General features: G+C 38.6%; 1 protein-coding gene across 2 annotated transcripts in view; it reads left to right on the top strand.

Moving 5' to 3' along the window:
• lsamp (limbic system associated membrane protein) overlaps positions 1 to 19707 on the top strand; it is a 416254-nt gene that overhangs the window by 120995 nt on the left and 275552 nt on the right. Inside the window, exon 1 of one of the 2 annotated variants that reach the window (XM_027280506.1) lies at positions 15108 to 17339. The exons of the other annotated variant lie outside the window; for it this stretch is intronic. The gene's annotated coding sequence lies outside the window, so the exon portion shown is untranslated. Of the gene's footprint in view, positions 1 to 15107; positions 17340 to 19707 lie in introns of those variants that run through there. 2 annotated transcript variants of the gene reach the window in all.

Here is a 19707-nt window from a genome sequence, read left to right as displayed (position 1 = left end):
TCGAGCGTTCGAGCCAAGTGGGATGTGGACCCTGCAAAAGAGGTGCAAATGACTAATGACAGTGTTCATCGTACTCTGTATCTCACAGGAGATGTGGTCGTAGCGGCAATATATTATCTTTATGACATAGAGATATCGACGTATCTGTAGTCTATAGTAAATAGACGGGTCACACAGTCCATCTACAGAGTGATGTTTCACGCTACTCTCTGATGGATGTCACTGCAACAAAAGAGCCTGTAGCGCATGAAACAACTGACAACGAATGGAGAAAAAAAAAGATGTTGGTAAAAGGGAGTATAGAAGTGACAGTCTCACAGGAACAGAGAAGAGAAAATGAGATTAGGTACTGGTAGAGAGGTGAGTGTCGTTCTCTGAGAGTGAAGACAACATGGAAGATGGAAAAAAAAAAAGACGCAGAGGGAGTGAGGTGAGGACGGCATCTCTCAAGAGGAAAAATGTGAGAAGAGAGAGAGGTGTGTGGTCTTGCTTTGTGTCACCGCTGTCGTCTTAGCTGTGCAGGTGACAAGGCTGCCTTGATGACTCCCACAGGGAAAGACACCTCATGTTCCTAGGAACAGGTTATACAATCTCTCAGCTGGGATAATAGTTGCAGGCTTTCAGAGACGTGCTTCCTTGAAACTGGCTAACAAATAGAGAAGACAGAACCACTAAGGAAATAGTAAAGACTGAATGATACAATTGAAACAAAGCTTGAATAATTCAATGGTTAGTAGGTAAATATTTATTTTGTATGCTTGCTGAGTCAGTAGCACTGTGGGAATAATGAACACTGAATAATAAATGCTGATCAATGTTTTAAAGTTCAGTTTTAATAGGTAACACATTGAAGTAATTAATGTAAGGCAATATTATGCATGTGATTAAATTAGCCTCTACCAATTAGCAATTGGTAATTAAGCTTGATTTAATGGCTCAACTTAACTCAAAGTCCCCTTACTAACCTTTCCACATTTAAATGCATCTCACAGTCTTCAATGACATTTGCTCAATGCTACCAAGGTATCCTGAACAAGATGCTGAATGGACACTGAAAACAGCCATCAGCTGTCTGTGGACACCTGATCAGAACCCAGTCACAGAATTGACTGGGAAGGTGCCAGTGGTATTAGGAGTCATTGGACAGCAAGTCGGTAATCCTACACCAAAAATCATCCTTGAACAGAGACCAGGTTATGATCTCTCCAGGGTTAGGGCCATGTGACTGATTTTCTACACATGACCCATGTATTGACCCTTGGACTAAGCTTGTAATTGGACCCTGTGTGATTTATTTGTCAAATGATGAAGTAGCTGACTCTTGCCATTATTTTTTGTGCACATTACTGATGCTACTGAGGCAAATATGTGTGCAAATATGTGTGCAGTGTGTGAAGTATATGTGGATATGTAACTGCTTGATGCACCAAGCATCCTGACTGCAATGCAGTCACTATAGACAATGCTTGAGATTTCACCAGCAGCGCAGCAGAAAACATGGCTAGTTTATTTTTGACAGAAGCCACAATAAGCCACGTCAAGTAGCGCAGAGCAGACCAAGCTGGCAAAAAGTTAGACAGAAGTTTAGATTTCTAAAATAAAACACCCCGTGAGCAAGTTAACAAAATCTGTTGGGCAAAAAGCTCCACTTCTGAAATATTCTTGGACCGTGGAAGACAGACCACAATAGCATCATGGGTGCAACATCATAGAGCCGTGCCCGGTGGAAGCCAGAAGTAAGAGACAAAAAACATATTAGAAAAGTAGTTTAAATCTGTTAGTGTATCAAGTGTATCTGAAAAATGTTAAAAGATATAGAAGAACTGTCTTTTAAAGACTAAGAACCTAAAGTAGTTGAAAGAAAGTTGACATTTCTGTTGAGTGTCAGTTGGTATGCAACAGTGACTAAGATTAAAGTTAAAATTCCTTAACAATGTTAATCACATTTTATGATGCATGGATATTATAACAATTACTACTTGTACCAAGGCTGTAGCTATAGCAATACATTCCATACCTTATCAATTTTAGCACAATGCCATATATTCCCAGCTGTAAACAAAATCAAATGTATTTTTTTTTCATTTAACCAGCAGACTGTGAAAAGAACCAAAGCCCCATGAGTCATATAATAAGTATGGATTCAGTTTAGCATTCTGTCACATCAACAGAAATCAGTCACACTTCATCTTTTTGTTGGGAAAAAAAAAGAGAAAACAAGACATACATCTACAACACAATGTGCTGTGCATAATGAGTTATTTAGATCCCGTCAGACTGACCACAGTGTTATTCGTAGAAACGTAGAAACTTCTCCAATCCTCTGAAAGAAGCTGAATCTATTTCCTTATCACTGAGAGCAGAAAACAATGAGTTGAGAGGAATAAAAGACCTGCATGAATGGAAGATTGGGAGGAAGAAAAAAAAAACATAATGGATAGTAGTGGAAATTGATTTTGAACAAGTGCTTTTATTCGAGAAAAGCTTGGCATCTGAAGAGAAAATGGTCTCCCTGAATAAGTACTGTGGAGGAAATGTGGTTTAGACTCGATAAAAGAAAGCCAGGGGGGAAGGTAGACGGAGACGATGGGTTGAGAAAGGAAGATAAAGAGTGATTAAAGAAAATAAGAAGGAGAGGAAAGAAAAACAATCTGAAAAACAAGAGAGTCAAGGAAGAGGGAAGGATATGTTTAAGAGAAAATATGCGTGGAGCAAGAAGTGGAACAATTGGTCTCTGTCCTTTGGGTTTAAATTGCCAACAAAGAGGAGACTTGCTGATAAATTTGAGACGTCTCTCCTATTCTTAACATCCTTATTCATCACAGCAAAGTGCTATTAACTGAAGGTGAGTTAAGCAGGGGTGCTGCGGCATGGATTGACTCTGACTCCCATCTGTTCAAGATTAATGACATACAAATGATTTTGCAAGGAGCATTTTGAATAGTTAAAGGATCAGGGACAAGGCAGTCAGCACATTCACTGCGTGTCTGGCATTGAGCAGATGTGTTTATTAAATTACTTAGAATATCCTGCAATGCCTGTGTTGTGTCAATGTCTTGTTTCACCATGCACATTTGGACAGTTTGTGTCCAAAGTTTCAGTGAATAACCACAGAATAAATGTGATAGAGCTGAGGGCGTAAGTATTCCCTTCAGTCTACTTCAGTCAACCAAACATCCCTCCTTGCTATCTTGTGGTGTTCATGTTGGATATTAGATTCAGTCACATGCCATAACAATGACAGCAAAGGACGAAGCAGTCTAGCTCATGCTGTTAAGTAAATGAGCATGATGGCTGCCATTTTTCAATTTTATTTTGGATCCATTTTACTGTGAGGAAAGAAAAATGTACAATTAGGCCTAGTCGGTACAGGTAACAAGCCAGCATACTGTAGGCTGTGTCCCAATTATTCTAACCTTTGGTACTCTGGGGACAGTAGTACTCATGGGGAACTTGTTTGCAGAAAGTTGCCTCTATACACATCCTGCAACAAATACTATTCAGCATTTAGGTTCTGGTCACTTGTCGAATGTAAGTCATATATTTACTCTTTAGATGCTAATGCTCTGCTATATTCCCTATTACTGTGTGTTGTTTGATGCTGAGCAGGTACAGTGGGTTTATTTAGAAAACAGCTGCCCAAAATGGATGCTGAAGAGCAGTTAGACTGAAGCATTGAAGTTTCAGGCTGTAAAATCAAAAATATGTGCTTAAAGAAGATCATGCTCCATGAAAGGCTATAGGGGACCTGCATGGTTTGGGTTACTGTAATTTTCCGTGGTTTGTCACTTTGTGCGAGTCATTTGATCCATTTTTAACATAAACATATTGATTAAAGCAACATCAACTTCTAAAGTTACTTAATGCTGCCACAAAAACGGCCTTATTGTCCCTACTTTTGCAAAGCAAAGCATTACGAGAACAGCTAAAATCGTCTACAGTTATAAATTCATCTCATCTCGTGAGTCCATCTTTCTTCCCCTGCCAACTTTATTTTGGTACATGCTACCTTTTTATATGCTGAGCTGACAATGACGGACTGACTGGGCTATGTATAGCCTATTGCAAACTCCGACTGAGTTCCATTAAATTAATGGAAATATTCTTTTCAGATTCTTCTACTGTATCTTACAGATAACATACCGCAAATCCTTACAAATTGACACTTGTGGCCTCTGAGCTTGTGACACAGTCTGACAAGATATACATCTAAATATATATAATGTTCACTGTTAACATGACAAGATTTTAAGACAGACGGGTTGGAGGTGAAAGTGGCATGAGGGAGAGACTTGCCACTTTAAGTAATGACTTTATCCTTGCTCTTTGTTTGTTTGTGTACCTGTGCAAATTATAGAAATGTTGTGCAATGTTGAGAGGTGAGCAAATATATAACTTTTTTTTCCCTTATCTGTTGTTTATGAACTGCTTACAAATTGCCTATTAATCAGTGCTTCGTGAGGGAGGGAAGCATGACATTGTGCTGGATGTACAGTATTAAATAAAGGTGGAGAGTGATGGAGAAGTAAAACATGCATCAGGTTATTGTTTCTCTCTGCAGGCTGGCCGCATAAGCCTTGTTACCCATTCCTCTTCTGCTTTACTTGTCATCTTTCATTTGGCTTTCACCTTGGAAGGCCAACATCTTTTTTCAGTCTGCCAACATTTTCTACATTGGTTCACTAAAGAGGTCTCACTTGAATATCAGTTCTCTGTGTCCTCTCTCTCTCTCTCTCTCTCTCTTTTTTTTGTCTCTCTCCCTCCATTTCTGGTTTCGAGGTAATGATGTCAGCAATTACTTGTGTCATTGCAATCTATTAAAAGTGCAGTAAATCAAAGGATAATTTTATGTTATGCTGTTTTCACATGATTTCGTATGCCATTTAATGTATCCTGGAAGAAAGGGTGTATGCATGGCAATGCACTTAAGCTACTGTGTACATGTCCTAGAAGTATGTGAATACTTCATCCTATAATTATTTACCAAATGGCTCTTTTGAAAAAAACTAATCCTTGAACCAGTCTTTGAACTCCTTTCATCCACAAAGAGCTGTTATTAACAAAACATCTTTTTCGTCTTTTTTCCTCATGGGGGCGAGCTATAAAATTAAACCTTATCATTAATTGTAGTGTTCAGTGGAAGGAAGATGGCTCCATGGTAAGACAGCAGTGACAGTGGCATCTCAAGGATCTGAATCTTCACTTAGTATAGATCTGTATTTACTTAATTGAACTTAACTTTAAAGCTGCATCATCACCCTTCAATGGCCGACACCTCCATCCCAATGCCACGGGAGTTCTGAAATTTAAAATCATGAGTGTGAACTAATGTTCCTGAAATATCCTGAAGGGTGTTTGCTCTAAGTTTCGTCATGAAGGTCACAGGCTGCCAGCTGTTAGTATTTGCCATCTTGCAGGTAAATATACATATACAGTATAATTTCACCAATTAAGAGAGCAATATGGCTGATATTTTCGAATAATATTAAAAAAGTTCATGTGCATCTGTACCTGTGTATCACGCAGAACGAGGTCTATTTTACCTTTATAATTAGAACATTTACTTACCTCCCAGTGCAAGTGTAAATTAAATCTTTTAGCCTTACTCGCACTGTTTCAACTACAGGACATTTTTCCAATGCTTTTACGTTAACCAATGATTATCCAAAAAGTCTCTTTTGAAACAACCATCATTTTCCTCCTGCTTTCATTGTTTCCCGATCCGTTTCCATGGAGACAGTGTATATCCGAGTCAACACAATGTTGAATAATCAGATGCAGCAGCACAAATGACAGTTAAAGCAAGGAAAAGATGTGTAGCTAATACAATAAAACCATAGAGAGAACAAAACATACAAATGCACACACTGTCTGTAGATTGTTCATTCCTCATTTATTTGCAGCTTGTTTTACTACATTTGAGTATGGTCTTCTAAACATTTGGTGCTCATTTAAGTACATATATGCAAAATGCCAGGCAGCATACAGAGTACACGACATACTTAGACCTGTCAAGGATACTGTAGTTATTAGAAGGTCCCATAGACACCACATAAATCATTTCCAGATATATACATGAAACATGATCCTCCAATGCAAAAACCATAGCACTGTTTCAATTTGAAGCTGTCAGTCAAAGCAGCCACAGTTTTCCTGGTGGGTTACATCAGATCCAGCATCAAATGAGACATGGGGCTCTTGAGCTGCTTCATGGTGAAATACAGCTCTGTCTGTATCTATACCTGCAAGCTGATGAAACAGCAGCACCCCAAATCCCTTTGATCTACCAGACATAAGTTACATTATACATTATAGCAGGGTATTTGTCATAAGCATGCGACACTCCAGGTCATTATATTAAACCTGCCTAACCAGCAATAAATCGCAAAGGGATTATGCAGCAGTTCACTATGCAACAATACAAATAGAGTAACTGTACGTATCCTGATTAATCAAGCCATAAAGTTAGGTATTAGAAAAGTCTGAATCTTTGGGCAAGGCTTTAGATAGGGAGCACTACATAATTTCCCAATGCTCCTAAGTAGATTGGTTATCTCACATGCAGACAATGGATTTCCCCACATGGATTAGGGATGTTGAATTTAGCTAATCCAACTTACACTTTACTACTAAAGACAGGGATGAAATTGCAAAAGTCTTTGTAGAATCTAAGGAAAGGATGGCTTCCACAGTAAGATATCATCACATGTATCTCTTCATTACTGAGGAAGCCTGTGATTATTCGGGTTCACAGCTAGTTCATACTCAGGGATGCTATAATAGTAGTGCCAGTGCTGCAGAAGTGTGCTCCTGTGTGCTCCATCACACAATGTGACAGTCTGTAGAAGACGTTTATTGTACTCAGATAATTATTCATTTTCCAAATGTTAAACTGATTTATCTTGTCATATGATATTGTTCATATTAGGACCATGACAGTTGCTATGCTTTCATTGAAATAAATTAGGTAGTCACATTAATTTACAGATGTAATATTACAATTATTTTAAGCCAAATTCTAATATAAGCATGCTAAAATACAATAGCTAACATGCAAACATGTTGCAGGTGCAAGGTTTAAGACCATCCTAGTTTCGTGTTTTAGCATGCCAACATTTACAAATTAGCACTGAACCCCAAGCTGAAGCTGATGGAAAGGTTTTTAGTTACTGCTAACATGCTACGTTTTTACAATTCAAGAATGTCTGTACAAAATACACGGTTCTTGAGATATTTCCATTTGGACCGACAAACATTGCTATCCCTGTAGTCATGTTGCTCACATGGCTAAAAATCAGCATTGCACAAGGAATGTCGTCAGCTTTTTATAAAGTCTTTACCAAATTTAAGTCGAAAAGGCCTGTTATTATCTACTTTAACCTTGTCTTGCAATTTCATGCTTCAGCTGAATCTAAATTAAAGTCCAGCCTTTGGTTACTTTGTGAAGCTAATACTTTTTTATAATTGTCAGTTAAAGGCTGGAATTGTGTCAAATTTAAAATAAGCACACAACTTTCTCTGCAAAAGTCCCCTTGCAAGTACAACTTACTGCAGCGTGCTTATCTTCCATGACCCTCAACCTTTATCCCGACTCCCTCCAGCTTTGTCTGGCAAACCTCCTTTCATTTCGACATGTTTAAAGCCCTCTACCTCGTTAATGATGTGTAATTATCTTGGAGTGTGTGTGAGGTGAAAACTGATTTCACCATGTCAGGCCTGTTGACAGGCTTGACATGAGTTTAGTTGTCCAGGGCCGGCCGTCTGTCATCCCAGTGAAACCCTCTGGGTCGACATTCGGCCTGTGGGGGAACACTCAGTGACAGAGTTCAGGAGGTAAAATGACTTTTTGGCTCTTTCTCCCCTTCCATCCTCCAAAGGAAACCAGCCACAACGCTCTCTAAATGCAAATTGGAAGTCAAGCTTTTATGTGCTGCACTGACCGAACATTGGCACTCCACTGTGAGGCTGGCTGGGTGGGTGGGAACTGTTTAAAGTGCAGGTTCTGGGTGAATGTCATCAACTCTTGTAGGTCCTCTATCATCCTCGCATTGAACAGCTCTTACTGCAGAATGGATGCCCTTGTTTTTTAAGTACAAGACTGAAATCATTATTCCTAAGGAGGACACACTCTGTATGACTGCATTTCTAAAGAGAAATGTTCTCACTGCAGGGAACATAATAATAATTAATGCCACTATTGATCAGCTGCACAGTAATTCATTTTTTTAAACATTTTCACCTTTTCATCATCTTTAAAAAGGAAAAAAAAAACATCTCTCTGCATTCCTTATTTATTGACTACACTGCTGTGATTAACTGAATACAAAGCAGAGACTGAATGGCTCTGAAGTATGTTGATGAGCAGATCAAAGTATCTCCCCGAGTCTAACGGCTCTCTCTGCATCAGATGAACCGTTGCCTGAAAGTGATAAAAGAATATATGGAGTATGAACTGTGAAATTAATGCTTTGTCTGCCATTTCCCCTGTGCACTGGGCTAAAAAATTATATAAAATTACTCATTTATCCAATTCAGTTCAGATTATTGAGATTCACCAATTTCCTCACTGTGCCAGTGTCAATGTGAACTTTGGTGGAGCTAAATTATATCCTTATCTTTCCCTTATTACTTTACAATGCTCTTAGATACAGATCAGCAGCAATGATGAGATTAGATTTTCTCCATCCCCCGAAGGATCCTTTTGAAAACCACTGCCTCTGTCACTTCGTTCAGGTGTCTATGGGTGGATTTTCAATCTGACTTATAAACACACAGACTTGGCTTTAGGCTAAAATGTGATAACGTATATCAGGGGACATGATCTTAAAAAGACTAAAAGACAGCAGCAGTAATATCACCAACTGAAGAGGGCTATTGTTGGGGAGGTTGAGTAAGCTCATTGGCTGTATGGGAAGTATTTTGATGGCAGTTTTCTTTTTTTTCTTTTTTTAAAAATTATTATTATTTTTATTATTATTCATTTTGAAATGATGAAGTGCAGCAGAATATGCAGAATATGCTGTTGATAGTTTAGAGGAAATGAAGCAAACCCTGCCAGTCAGTTCAGGGAGTCCAGCTTAACTCAGGTGCTACACACACAAGGATCAGAGACTAGACACCAAATATGAATGCTATACATTATATATATAAATATATACTACATTTACATAATTGTCTGTTCTACATGAGCTGACTTACTGAATAGCAGACAATTTACAGCATCTACAGTATCCAAATCAGATTCATCATCTTGGTCTCATGTTTCTTTCATTCTTGTCTTTTTTTTTTCTCTGTGTAGGTAAGTGCTGCCAATGACCTCCACCAGGACAGAAACAAAGAAATCAAAGAAGAGAGCATGAATAAACAGCGGCTACTATCTTCAACGCCATTCATATCTCAATGGGTTTGCTAGTCTTTCTCTGTATTCAGTGGAAATATTTTCAACAAAAAGGCCTATGGACCATGAGAAACATGATGTAAATCTGATGGGAAGAAACAAAAATACACACTCTTTAGTGTCAATAAGTCTTTGACAGATTTAATTTAATATAATATTATTATTATGTATTTATTCATAATATATTGATTTAATTTACCTTTTCCATTTTGGTGCATTTTTCTACTATCTACTGGACAACATGCCTCGACACCTGAATTTTTATGTATTTTGGACTGCATTAAGTTTTCATTTTTACCTTTTGGCCAAAACAAAGAAATAGAGCAGTCAAGGGGATGGCAGTGTATAACCAGGAGCCTGAAGCCAGTCAAAAGAGGCTGCATTTTCTCCTGTGTCATGGTTTGCCCTCAAATACAGAAGGCCCTGTGCATTTGCTCAGACTGACAGCCCCAAACTGTTTGGTTAGGGCTGAAATTTGAAAATAAAATAAGAGCATTTCAGATTGAACAATCTGCCACACAGTATAAGTAAGACGTTTGTTTTGATGCATGAGTTATAATCCTAAGGCCAAGGCAAAAGAACCTGCCAGTGCCTCTGCAATATTACGATCTTACCAAATAATACCAAAAATTACATAAAATTAACATAAAATTATAAAGCCTAACGTCTTTTTGTCTTTTCATTACGAGGGCATTACTTGTAGACCAGTGTGAAAGTAAAATTTTATGGAGCTGCATGATGACACACATTACTATGCAAGGTGAAAAACGCAGTAAAGTGCAATCAGTTGTCACTCCAAAACACACGCGACTGCAAATTTTCCAAAGTGAAAGGATCATTTAATTAAGGTGTATGTGTGTGTGGTGTGTGTGTGTCTTAATGGCTCAAGCAGGCCTATTTACAGATGACCTTAAGCTTGTATTTAGCCATGTGAATGATTTTAGACTGTACTTTTGAAACCAAAGAGAGACCATTTAAGCTCTTTTTAAAATTCCCAAATGTGTTTGGTGATTTCACCATCATTCCGTAAAGTGTGTGAGTGATTTTCCAAAGTTACTAAGTACTTTTCCATCAAACAAGGTAATTGGTTCCTCACAACTGTTCCACTGTTACAATTGAGGATGAACTGGACTGCATCTCTGTGAAGAGGCCTTCTGAGGAGTATTTGTCTGCTGGTTGCTGGTACAAATGACTCTGAAGTGCCTTCGCTTTCCCATTAGTCCTTGATAAGTCCTCCCACATTCACTGAAACCTGTAAATGGAACTTTTTGAAGGACACAAAGTGAAGTGCAACCGAGCACTCAGCCTGTTGACTCGTTAGCTTCACTGCGGTTTGAAGTCGTTGAACTGTTGCAAAGTTATGACTGTTTATTATAATGTGGACTATTAAAAGCTCCAGTTCCAGTAAATAGATCTCTAACCTGCTAACATTTTTTTTTTTTTTCCAATGAAGAGTCAGTGACAGACAAACAATGAGGAGAAGTCAGTCATTGGGGTGGTTGCTTTCACAGCTATGTAAGCGGTAATTTGTTTCGCCTGACACTTGGCTTTTCGGTAAGGTGATGAAAATAGGGGAAAGTGCTGATATTGAATCCTTTGAAGCTCAGCCACGCTGCCTTTACTCATCTCATACACTACACTCATCTCTAAGCCTGCTTCCTACACTTTTGACCTTGCATGAATGTTTACAGTCAGCCAGCTCTACTCTAACAATTTCCATTTATATTTGCTAAATGAAGGCTTGGTCACACAGATTCACCATTGTGCATTCACAGACTTTCTATCATATGTGTATGCATTTTTTCTTTACATCACATCCTTGCAACATGGCCTTATTTTGTCTTGAGTTCATTATTTCATTCCGAAGCTACATATTTAAAAGTCTATTTTTAATACTGAAAAGGTACTGACAGGCAATATTCTAATTCTCTTCTGTGCTCCTCAGATCTTGATATGCATATGAATAATCAGATATAATTACGGAAACTGACTTCCAAATGACGTTTAATATGTTTTGACGAAATGGGACCATTTGAAATTTCTGACAGCAGTAAATTAAGATTGAAGGATGAAAGCACAGACATCCCGGTTCCAAAGTTTCAGTGTCATGTTTTTCCTTTCTTCTCCTCTCATTTTTCCTGAGTTTATTAATACTGATGCCAAGTTTCTCTTTTGATTTTGATTTCAGTGAAAGTTATTTATCTGACAAATGATGATGAGCAGACACCATCAGCAGTGAATCAGTGCATCTAGACAGCACAGTTGGTTGATTATTGACAGCAGCTTGTCAGTTAATATACACGTCAGTGAATCATATTAAATAGCAAACCAGTCAAATGTGGCAAATCACCACGTCGTTAGAACCCAAAATTAAATGGAATATTTTTATCAAGATGGAAGTCAGTCATAATTTCCTCAAACAGCTTATTATTTTCCACGTCTAATAAGAGTTTGCATATCAATCTTCGAAAAATGCAAGGATAGTATTAATAACACTGTCAGTATTATATACTGTATATAGTGTTGCCCATAAAGTTGGAATAATCTAGTTTTCAGACACAGTCCTTTTTTTTTATTATTTCTATTTATACACGTTAGGTTAATTGTGGTTGAATTTTCACTGTGATGATTGGAAGAGAATGATTAATAAAGTTTTGAGAAGATACACTTTATCTATCAAGAATAAATCACATTGTCGCAATCATTTCATGAGAAGAGGTAAAAATATTTTATTCCAACTTTATGGGCAACAATGTGTATATAAAGCTATTGGCAGTGTAGCGTTTCCTTGACTATGTCTTAACTTCCGTACAATACCAACTGGACAGGAGGTTCCTCACTACATGATAAGGCAGGCACACAGTAAGTGTAAAGCCCTACTGCCCTCCTATAAGATTCATTAGGATGTTGGATGAGCAGTTCAGGCTGATTGCTGGCCGTATTAACAGTGTTGACTGCAAGATCGCTGTTCATTTCAGGTTCCGGGAGTTTGTCACAGTTGGTCAGTCAACCCTGACAATTGGTCCATCAACATGAAAAACTGTGTTTATGTCTATAGTAGGGCTATACTGTATATCACATTTTACAAGTCTGTTTCCCTACCCATCAATTTCACTTTTGGACACTCTAGGATAGGATAAGCTGACACTACACAGTGGGTGTTATGAATCGACTGTGACTTAGCTGATTTAATGGCTGGGGAATGCCATATAATGCAAAAGAATAGTAGATAAAACAACCATTTGGATAATTGATCGATTTTGAACATTTGTGTCATGTTTGAAGGAGAATATTTAAAATCAAAAGACCTTTCAGTTTTGAACTGTTGTGTAGACAGAACAAAGCATTAAAGAGCCTCACATTGTGCTCAGGGAATCAGGTAGCTGTGGTTTCCTTTTGCTATTTTGTTAAATTTTATCTAGGAAATAATTGGCCGATTGAAAATGAATGAATTAGTTTCATCTTGAATATTTAGGATAGGATGAATACTGTATTGTCGCTCTATGATATATAATAATCTGCCTGTGCATGGTGGTGGGTTGTGATTCAGTTGTCAAAGGCCAAAACTATATGTTTATACTATTAACTTAACAGTGTGGAAAAAAGCCACTTGACCTTCAACAGCGTATTTGTGTTTGAAATGCATGATCTTCAAGAAAAATATCGAGCAGCAATGCATAAAAAAAAACATACATAACAACATCATGGTGACTAAGGTGACCCTTGACCTCAGCTATGGAGATATTTTATCTATCTCTGCTAGATATGTTAGAGTGGGTGGGTGAGATGAGGACAAAGGCAACAGCGAAGTATTCCTGAAAGCTTCCCTTTTTAAAATCGTGTATTGTAGAAAATAAACTACAAAGCCAGTGTATTCAAACCTCTTTCATTGTGTTGGTGATACTGTCTGAATCACATTCAACTCTGGTTCTCAGAGGCCTCACAGCCAAGCTCTGTTCAGTCCTATCTGAAGATCACATAATGCAGCTTCAAAGGAAATCTACAAGAGGAAGGGTGGAGAGGTGTTGCCAGTAAGCAATAAGAAAGAGATACTATTCTCTCACTGAATTAGAAGTTTTATATTCTCTTTGTGGGGAACTTTGTAATGTCAATAAAACCCTTACATGTTGCTTTCATCATTTTCATCAAACAGTTTTTATTTGAGTGATGCAAAAGCTTATTTCTAGAGCGGTGCTTTGGGGCACAGTGAAGCTGATGTTACAATGACCTGATGTATTCAGATTGATGTAATTTACTTTTTATTATTTACCAAAACATTTTTTTAGTCAGAACTGGATAATATCATGGGCATACAATTCATTTCCTGTTGAAATCACAAATGTGGGATTCTATTTGCTATTTTTTGTAAGATAATAACCTCACAGTACAGGGTATAACCACACCAGCTCCTGTATGCCAGAGACAAAAAAAATACAGTAAATATATCACATATACATATACAGTATATGACATTTCCATCATGTGGATTTTTATAGCTTTGGTAAGATCTCCTCCTAAGTTGGCTTTTGAATATGTTTGCCCATGACAGCTGGAATTTACATGAGATTTACAGTATATTAGACTTCAAAGCTATCTAGCTGAGCTCTGCTCAAAATGTTGCAGGAAACATCTCAAGAGAGAAAGAGATCTCTCCCTCTGAAGCTTTCATAACTCGGGCACAAAGTGACATAAATAGAAGACTTTCGCTCACTCTTACTGACAATTAAAGTTCCCTGCAATAGTTTGATTAAAGTAGTATAATTAGTATCTATATATGATATATAGTATGATTTTATGGCTGCACACATGGCAATTAAAGGTTCTTGTTTCCACTCTTTTTCGTTTATTATCATGGACCCTTGAGATCAGCTCCCTTCACTGGAGCAGAGCTGTTTTTTTCCTGTGTGTCTCACACCTGTCTGATCCTATTAGATCACAACACGTCTGCTGAGCTGATCAACACTGTAGCCCAGCAGATGGTGAAATGATGACCGTTCATGATGTAGATAATTAACATTAAATCACTTGATAATAGACATTAGATTGGCTTTTACTTCTATCAGGAGAGTCTTTATTTAAAATCTAGACATAATTAGGCATTTTCCTTTTAATATAAATGAATAGTCATCTTCAAATTAATTGCATGTCAACCAGGACCCTGCAGTCCTCAGTTTAAATGAAGACCACATCCTCACATGATGTGAACTTTGTGACACTGTGAAGTCAGTGTGTGTTCTCTTGGTCAGCCAGAGGGATGCAGTGTCCAGTCCTTGGTCTTGTCCCCTCATGTCTTTCCATATTCTTTGAAAGCCGATTCAAAGCTGGACAGCTGTCCTCCCTCCCAGTCTGTCTTCTGTCAGAGCCAGAGGCCTGGAGCTGCTCTCTTGTGTCCTGTCAGTGGTTGGACCTCAGCTCTTTCTGTCTCTTCTCCAACAGACTCCAAAGACAGAGCGACCTCCATCTTCTGTCCTTGAAACCCGGATAAAACTTCACGTCTCCTTCAGTCGTGGCGTTGTCACTGTCCTGCTGTCTGCTCTGACTGATGAAGAGAGCTTTAAAAAGGATCCATTACAGCTGTTTGGCTTGAATTTAAAACATTTACTGTATATAATGTTTACAGATTTTAATTTTGTTTACACATTCTAATTAGAACAATGCATCATTATTAGCTTTGTTTCTCCCTAAACTGTGTGAACAGATGGGTTATTATGTTTTATCTAATTGCTTAAATGACTTTTTTTAATCTCCCTTGATTTCTTCTACCACCTGCTACTTTATTCCCTACTCTACTCTTTTTCTTTTTTCTTTTTTTTTTTGAAGGATAGTAGTTGACGTTTTCCTTGGGATACTGTAGATCAATCTGGCTAAAGATGAAGCTAGGAGAGAAGAGGCTGTAGGTAATCCCTGCACCAATTCAAAACCAGACATTGCTCTCTCTCATTCTGGTGCTGCGAAAGCATTTCACCCCGATGAGTTCATCCAGCTGTTGACCTGGCTGGGTGAAAAGAGAAGCAACAAAGAGGAAAAAGTGATGGGAGGAGAAGAGGAGGCTCTGTCAGTTAAGGCTTTGTCTGCTATTGACCGGGTTTGAATTGGATTCAGCCCAGACTTAAGCAACTGTAACGTAAGTCACGGAGCGTGAGCCGGCTGGGGCATTTGAGCTGGGATGTATGGGGCAGCGTTTGAGATGTATGGAGGTCTAAGAAGATAAAACAATGAGCCACACTGTGATACAATACTTGACATCCACTGTAAATGTGTTATAGAGTGTGAAGTACAAAAGAACAGAGATGGGGTAAGGATGGACAGAGGACATGGCAGACAAACAGGGACTTAAAACCAGCAATAGACAAAGAAACGAGGCTCGCAGAGATAAAAACAGATTACAGACAAACAACAGGGGAGATGCTGAGCTGGGCTGTCCCACCAGACGGAGGAGAACTCTGACTGTTAATCAGCTTGTGTTGTTTTTTTTTTTTATGGGGACAGTGTGTTTGTGTACGGCTTCTGACCCCGACTTCTGGAGGACAGACACAAAAAAAACCAAAAAAAAAAAGCATTCCTCGCTGCTTTTGTTTGCATGCTGGGATTTGGATTGGCCTTGCTCTTTTGGATTCCATGTGCCAAAAGTGCAAAAAAAAAAAAAAAAAAACAATTCTTTGATAACAGAGATTTTTTACTCCGAGCCACTATGAAGTGTGTAAATTACACCTCAGTTGTGCAGTTGACAAAGACCCCCTACAGCCCTAAATAGCCCCACTTTTAAAGCAAACAAAAAAAGACACATGCACACATTCATGCACTGACACCGCACACTACACTGACTACTGCCCGCTATGATTTGAAGTCAAGAGGAGGAATTAAAAGCTTTCAGGCGAGAGCAGTTCCTTTTGCTCTTGACATGTTTCAAAGGTGAGATGTTTGCTATGCATGCTGAACTGCCAGTAGGTGTTTATAGTTGTGTTCTTTTTTCTTCCATCTTTACCACTCACAATATTCCTGACAACTTTCAGAACTGTCCTTTTCTTCTTTTTTATATCCATCTCTGTGAATGCGAAGTCACCAGAGGGTTGAGTTGCAGTGCTCTCCCCCTTTTTTTTTCTTTTCTGTCCTTTTCCTCCCACAGTCTCTCTTTTTTCCATTTGAACACAAAGTCATTCAGTCTCTAGAGTTTGTAGTAACCTTCACTCTCAAAGAAGTGCTCTGAGTTTTGTGTATTTTTTTTTCAGTTGTTTTCCTCCCCTCGTAGGAGAAGGAGGCATTCCAGTTTAGAGCTTGACTTTCATCGCTCATCCTCCACACACACACACACAAACACACACACATACACACACACATACAGAAGCAGCTGGTTGATAGTAAACAACTCTAAAAAAAGAAGAAAAAAAAAAGTTCAGCTCAACTTGCTGACCTTCAACCATCCCTCAAATTCACATTTAATGTGCAGAATAAAAAAAAGAAATTTTATATTTCTGCTATCTCCTCTCTCTTGAGCATGAAGACGTTCACTTTCTATCTGCTAATGTGCCCCAGCGCTCTTCACGTCGTCTCGGCCTTGACTGCAGAGCCTCTCCCATGCTGCTATGCCAGACTGAGCTGGCACACACACTATCTCACCCTGGCATGGACTAGACCCTGTCAGGCTCCATTCCTACAGGAGAAATCACCCAATTAGTCTGAAACTTTCCAGACAAAGAGCCGTCAGCAGCTGGACTGGCTGAACTGAAAAGGGCCTGATCCGTTGTCCTCATCATTTACTATTCCAAAAATGTAACCTTTAACCAAATGATGTGTAATTGTACCAAGTTTTGTTCATCCTGCTGAAGTGATTTGGACTTAATCTTGCTTGATGCTAATTGTCTCTTTCCTCTCTGCCTGCTTTCCGGGATGCTGTCTTCGAATCTTCTCCACCCCGGGCCTGTCTGTGGATCTTGAATTGCAGGTAAAACTAGTGGTAGCTCTGATACTGTACTAATAGGTGTGTAATGTGTACATGAGCACATGTACAGACCGGTGTTGGGTTGGTCTCAAATCTTAAAGAAAAAAGAAAAAAAAATAGTTTAAACATATCCTTTCAAAACCAAAATTTAGCGCATGCATATTAAACACAAATTCTGTGTTGAATGTTTGATGAAGTTTAAATGTTCCACCTACAAGTGGTCCTGCTCGTACGTGAAGCACGCCATGTTGTAGCTGAGAGCGATAAACATCTTTGTCAACTGGACTCCGTTTCTGCGAAAGAGAGAATACACACATATCGGTTCATCCACTGCATCATTGCTCTAACTCCTTCAACAGCCCTTCACAATGTCCTATCCATGGCAGCGAAAACACTTTTGTGGATACTTTGTCACCAGCTGTCATCTATTGGTCCTCTGTATACTCACTACAACAGTTGCTCAATATCACAACTTCTTACCGTTTACTATATAGTATGTGGGTCCTCCAGGCTGATCGTCCAATGATAGCGCACATCTGATGTGCTGTTGTGCAGCTAAAGCTGTCTTCCACTCCAATTTTTTGGAAACTATTCAACCAATTGTCAAATTTATGAAATTTGTATTCCCTTGTTGAGTTTCCAAACATTATAGTTTATGAATGTGTTGTGTGATTGTGTGAAAAGTAAAGCTCTGTTAAAACTTTAAGGAAAGCAGTGCATTTCTGTGTTTCTCCGCAATTTTGATTTTGATGGCATTCTTGAACTAAACCAATATGCCCCTGGAAGGTAGGAAAAATGTATTTAAATATGCAAGAGCGACTTGCATTAATTGGGACAGGGTTGTCAATAATGTAAATTGTAAGCACGAATGATTTACTGAGCTGCAAAACTGCTGGAGTCATCCTTAAAGTTTGTTTACACAGCATTCTGAATCTGGCTTATATGAATATGGGGTGTCTTATGGAGTCATGCAGGCTCAGCATAGCTGTATGGATGTGTAAGGGACTGAGCTGGCAGGCATGAGGCGGATATTTATTTTAGTGGGTTTTATTTACCCAAAAATGAACAGTTTACAAAATATGCAGCACAGTTATGGGCCTATAAAAGAGGTCAGCTAAAGGGAATGTAACATAATCTGAATAGAACCGAATGAGCTAGTGGAAATATTATAACAATGAACCAAAACCAAACAATAACCTCATATATTGTGAAGAAATAAGCCAAATTTTGTAGACTGGAAATCGCCCCTGGTTTATTGGGCACTTGGCACAGCTCAGTTGGCCATTTTCTGCATTTAACAGTTAAGCTTCTGTGTGCTCATCTTTTGCTAGCAGGAACTGCCAACAGCACCGTCAAAACATGTACATTTAAAGCAGCTCGCAGGCAGCAGTTGTGGTCATCAGTGAAATAAAATAAAATGAAAAAACTTCCATTTATTTTCACCCACTAGTCAGATCTTTCCCACGGCAAAGTCATCTGCAAAATACTTACACGGTACTGCATACTAACAGGAGTAGAACAAACTATTTTTCAAATGATGATTAGAAAAAAAAGGATGTCAGCTCCTTTTAATTCATCTGCAGGAAAATTAATTGCTATTGTCATTGTCGGCAGTTTTGAGTGCAAGGTTTACTGTTCTTTTACCGTGTAGTGCTGTTGGGTGGTGTGCTGGCTACTCAAACTGGACATGAATCAACACCATGCCTCATCCATTTAACCTTTTTTTTGCTTTCATTTTGACATTTTAAGCAGAGCTGTGTGAATAATTTCCCATACAGTGACGTCAGTAAAAGTGCAATTGGACATTTTTCATCTCTGAATTGATCTAATTTAACCACATCCGTCTGACTGTGAATTGTGCTGCATTCGCTTCCAGTTTGTGTGGTTGCCAGTGTTTTTTTTTCCACCTCATGCAGTGACAGCCATATGGTTCGAGTGTTGTGTGATGAATAGTGTTTCACTTTCAGCTGAATTGGATTGGAGAGAAACATCCTCCGCCCTAGACATCCAGGCCAAGCTATAATATCAGATTTGATATCTTCAGCCTGTAAATGTGGTTCTTTGTTTGGTTTTCCACAATGACTAAGCTAGATAAGCGAGTTAATAGCTAAAGTTTGGTTCCTAGCTGTCCTATGCCTGCCACCATCATGCACCTTTGTTAAAGCAGAACATGACTAAATCTAATTAAAAGAAGAAGAAAATATGTGTAGAGAGGACTGGCATGTGGATGTGCTTGTTTATTTGTTGGTATATGCTGAGTTACTCATTCATATTCGCCACCCACAGCAACAATGTTGCCTTGTCATGACAGGAAAAGCACAGGTGCACCTAGTAACAGCACGCAGAATGGGGCCATGACACAAGAAAAACC

Source organism: Larimichthys crocea, chromosome VII (assembly GCF_000972845.2).
Source record: "Larimichthys crocea isolate SSNF chromosome VII, L_crocea_2.0, whole genome shotgun sequence".
Taxonomy (NCBI): domain Eukaryota; kingdom Metazoa; phylum Chordata; class Actinopteri; family Sciaenidae; genus Larimichthys; species Larimichthys crocea.
The sequence above is the reverse complement of the archived record's forward strand: the minus strand, read 5'-3'. Positions and strand labels throughout refer to the sequence as shown.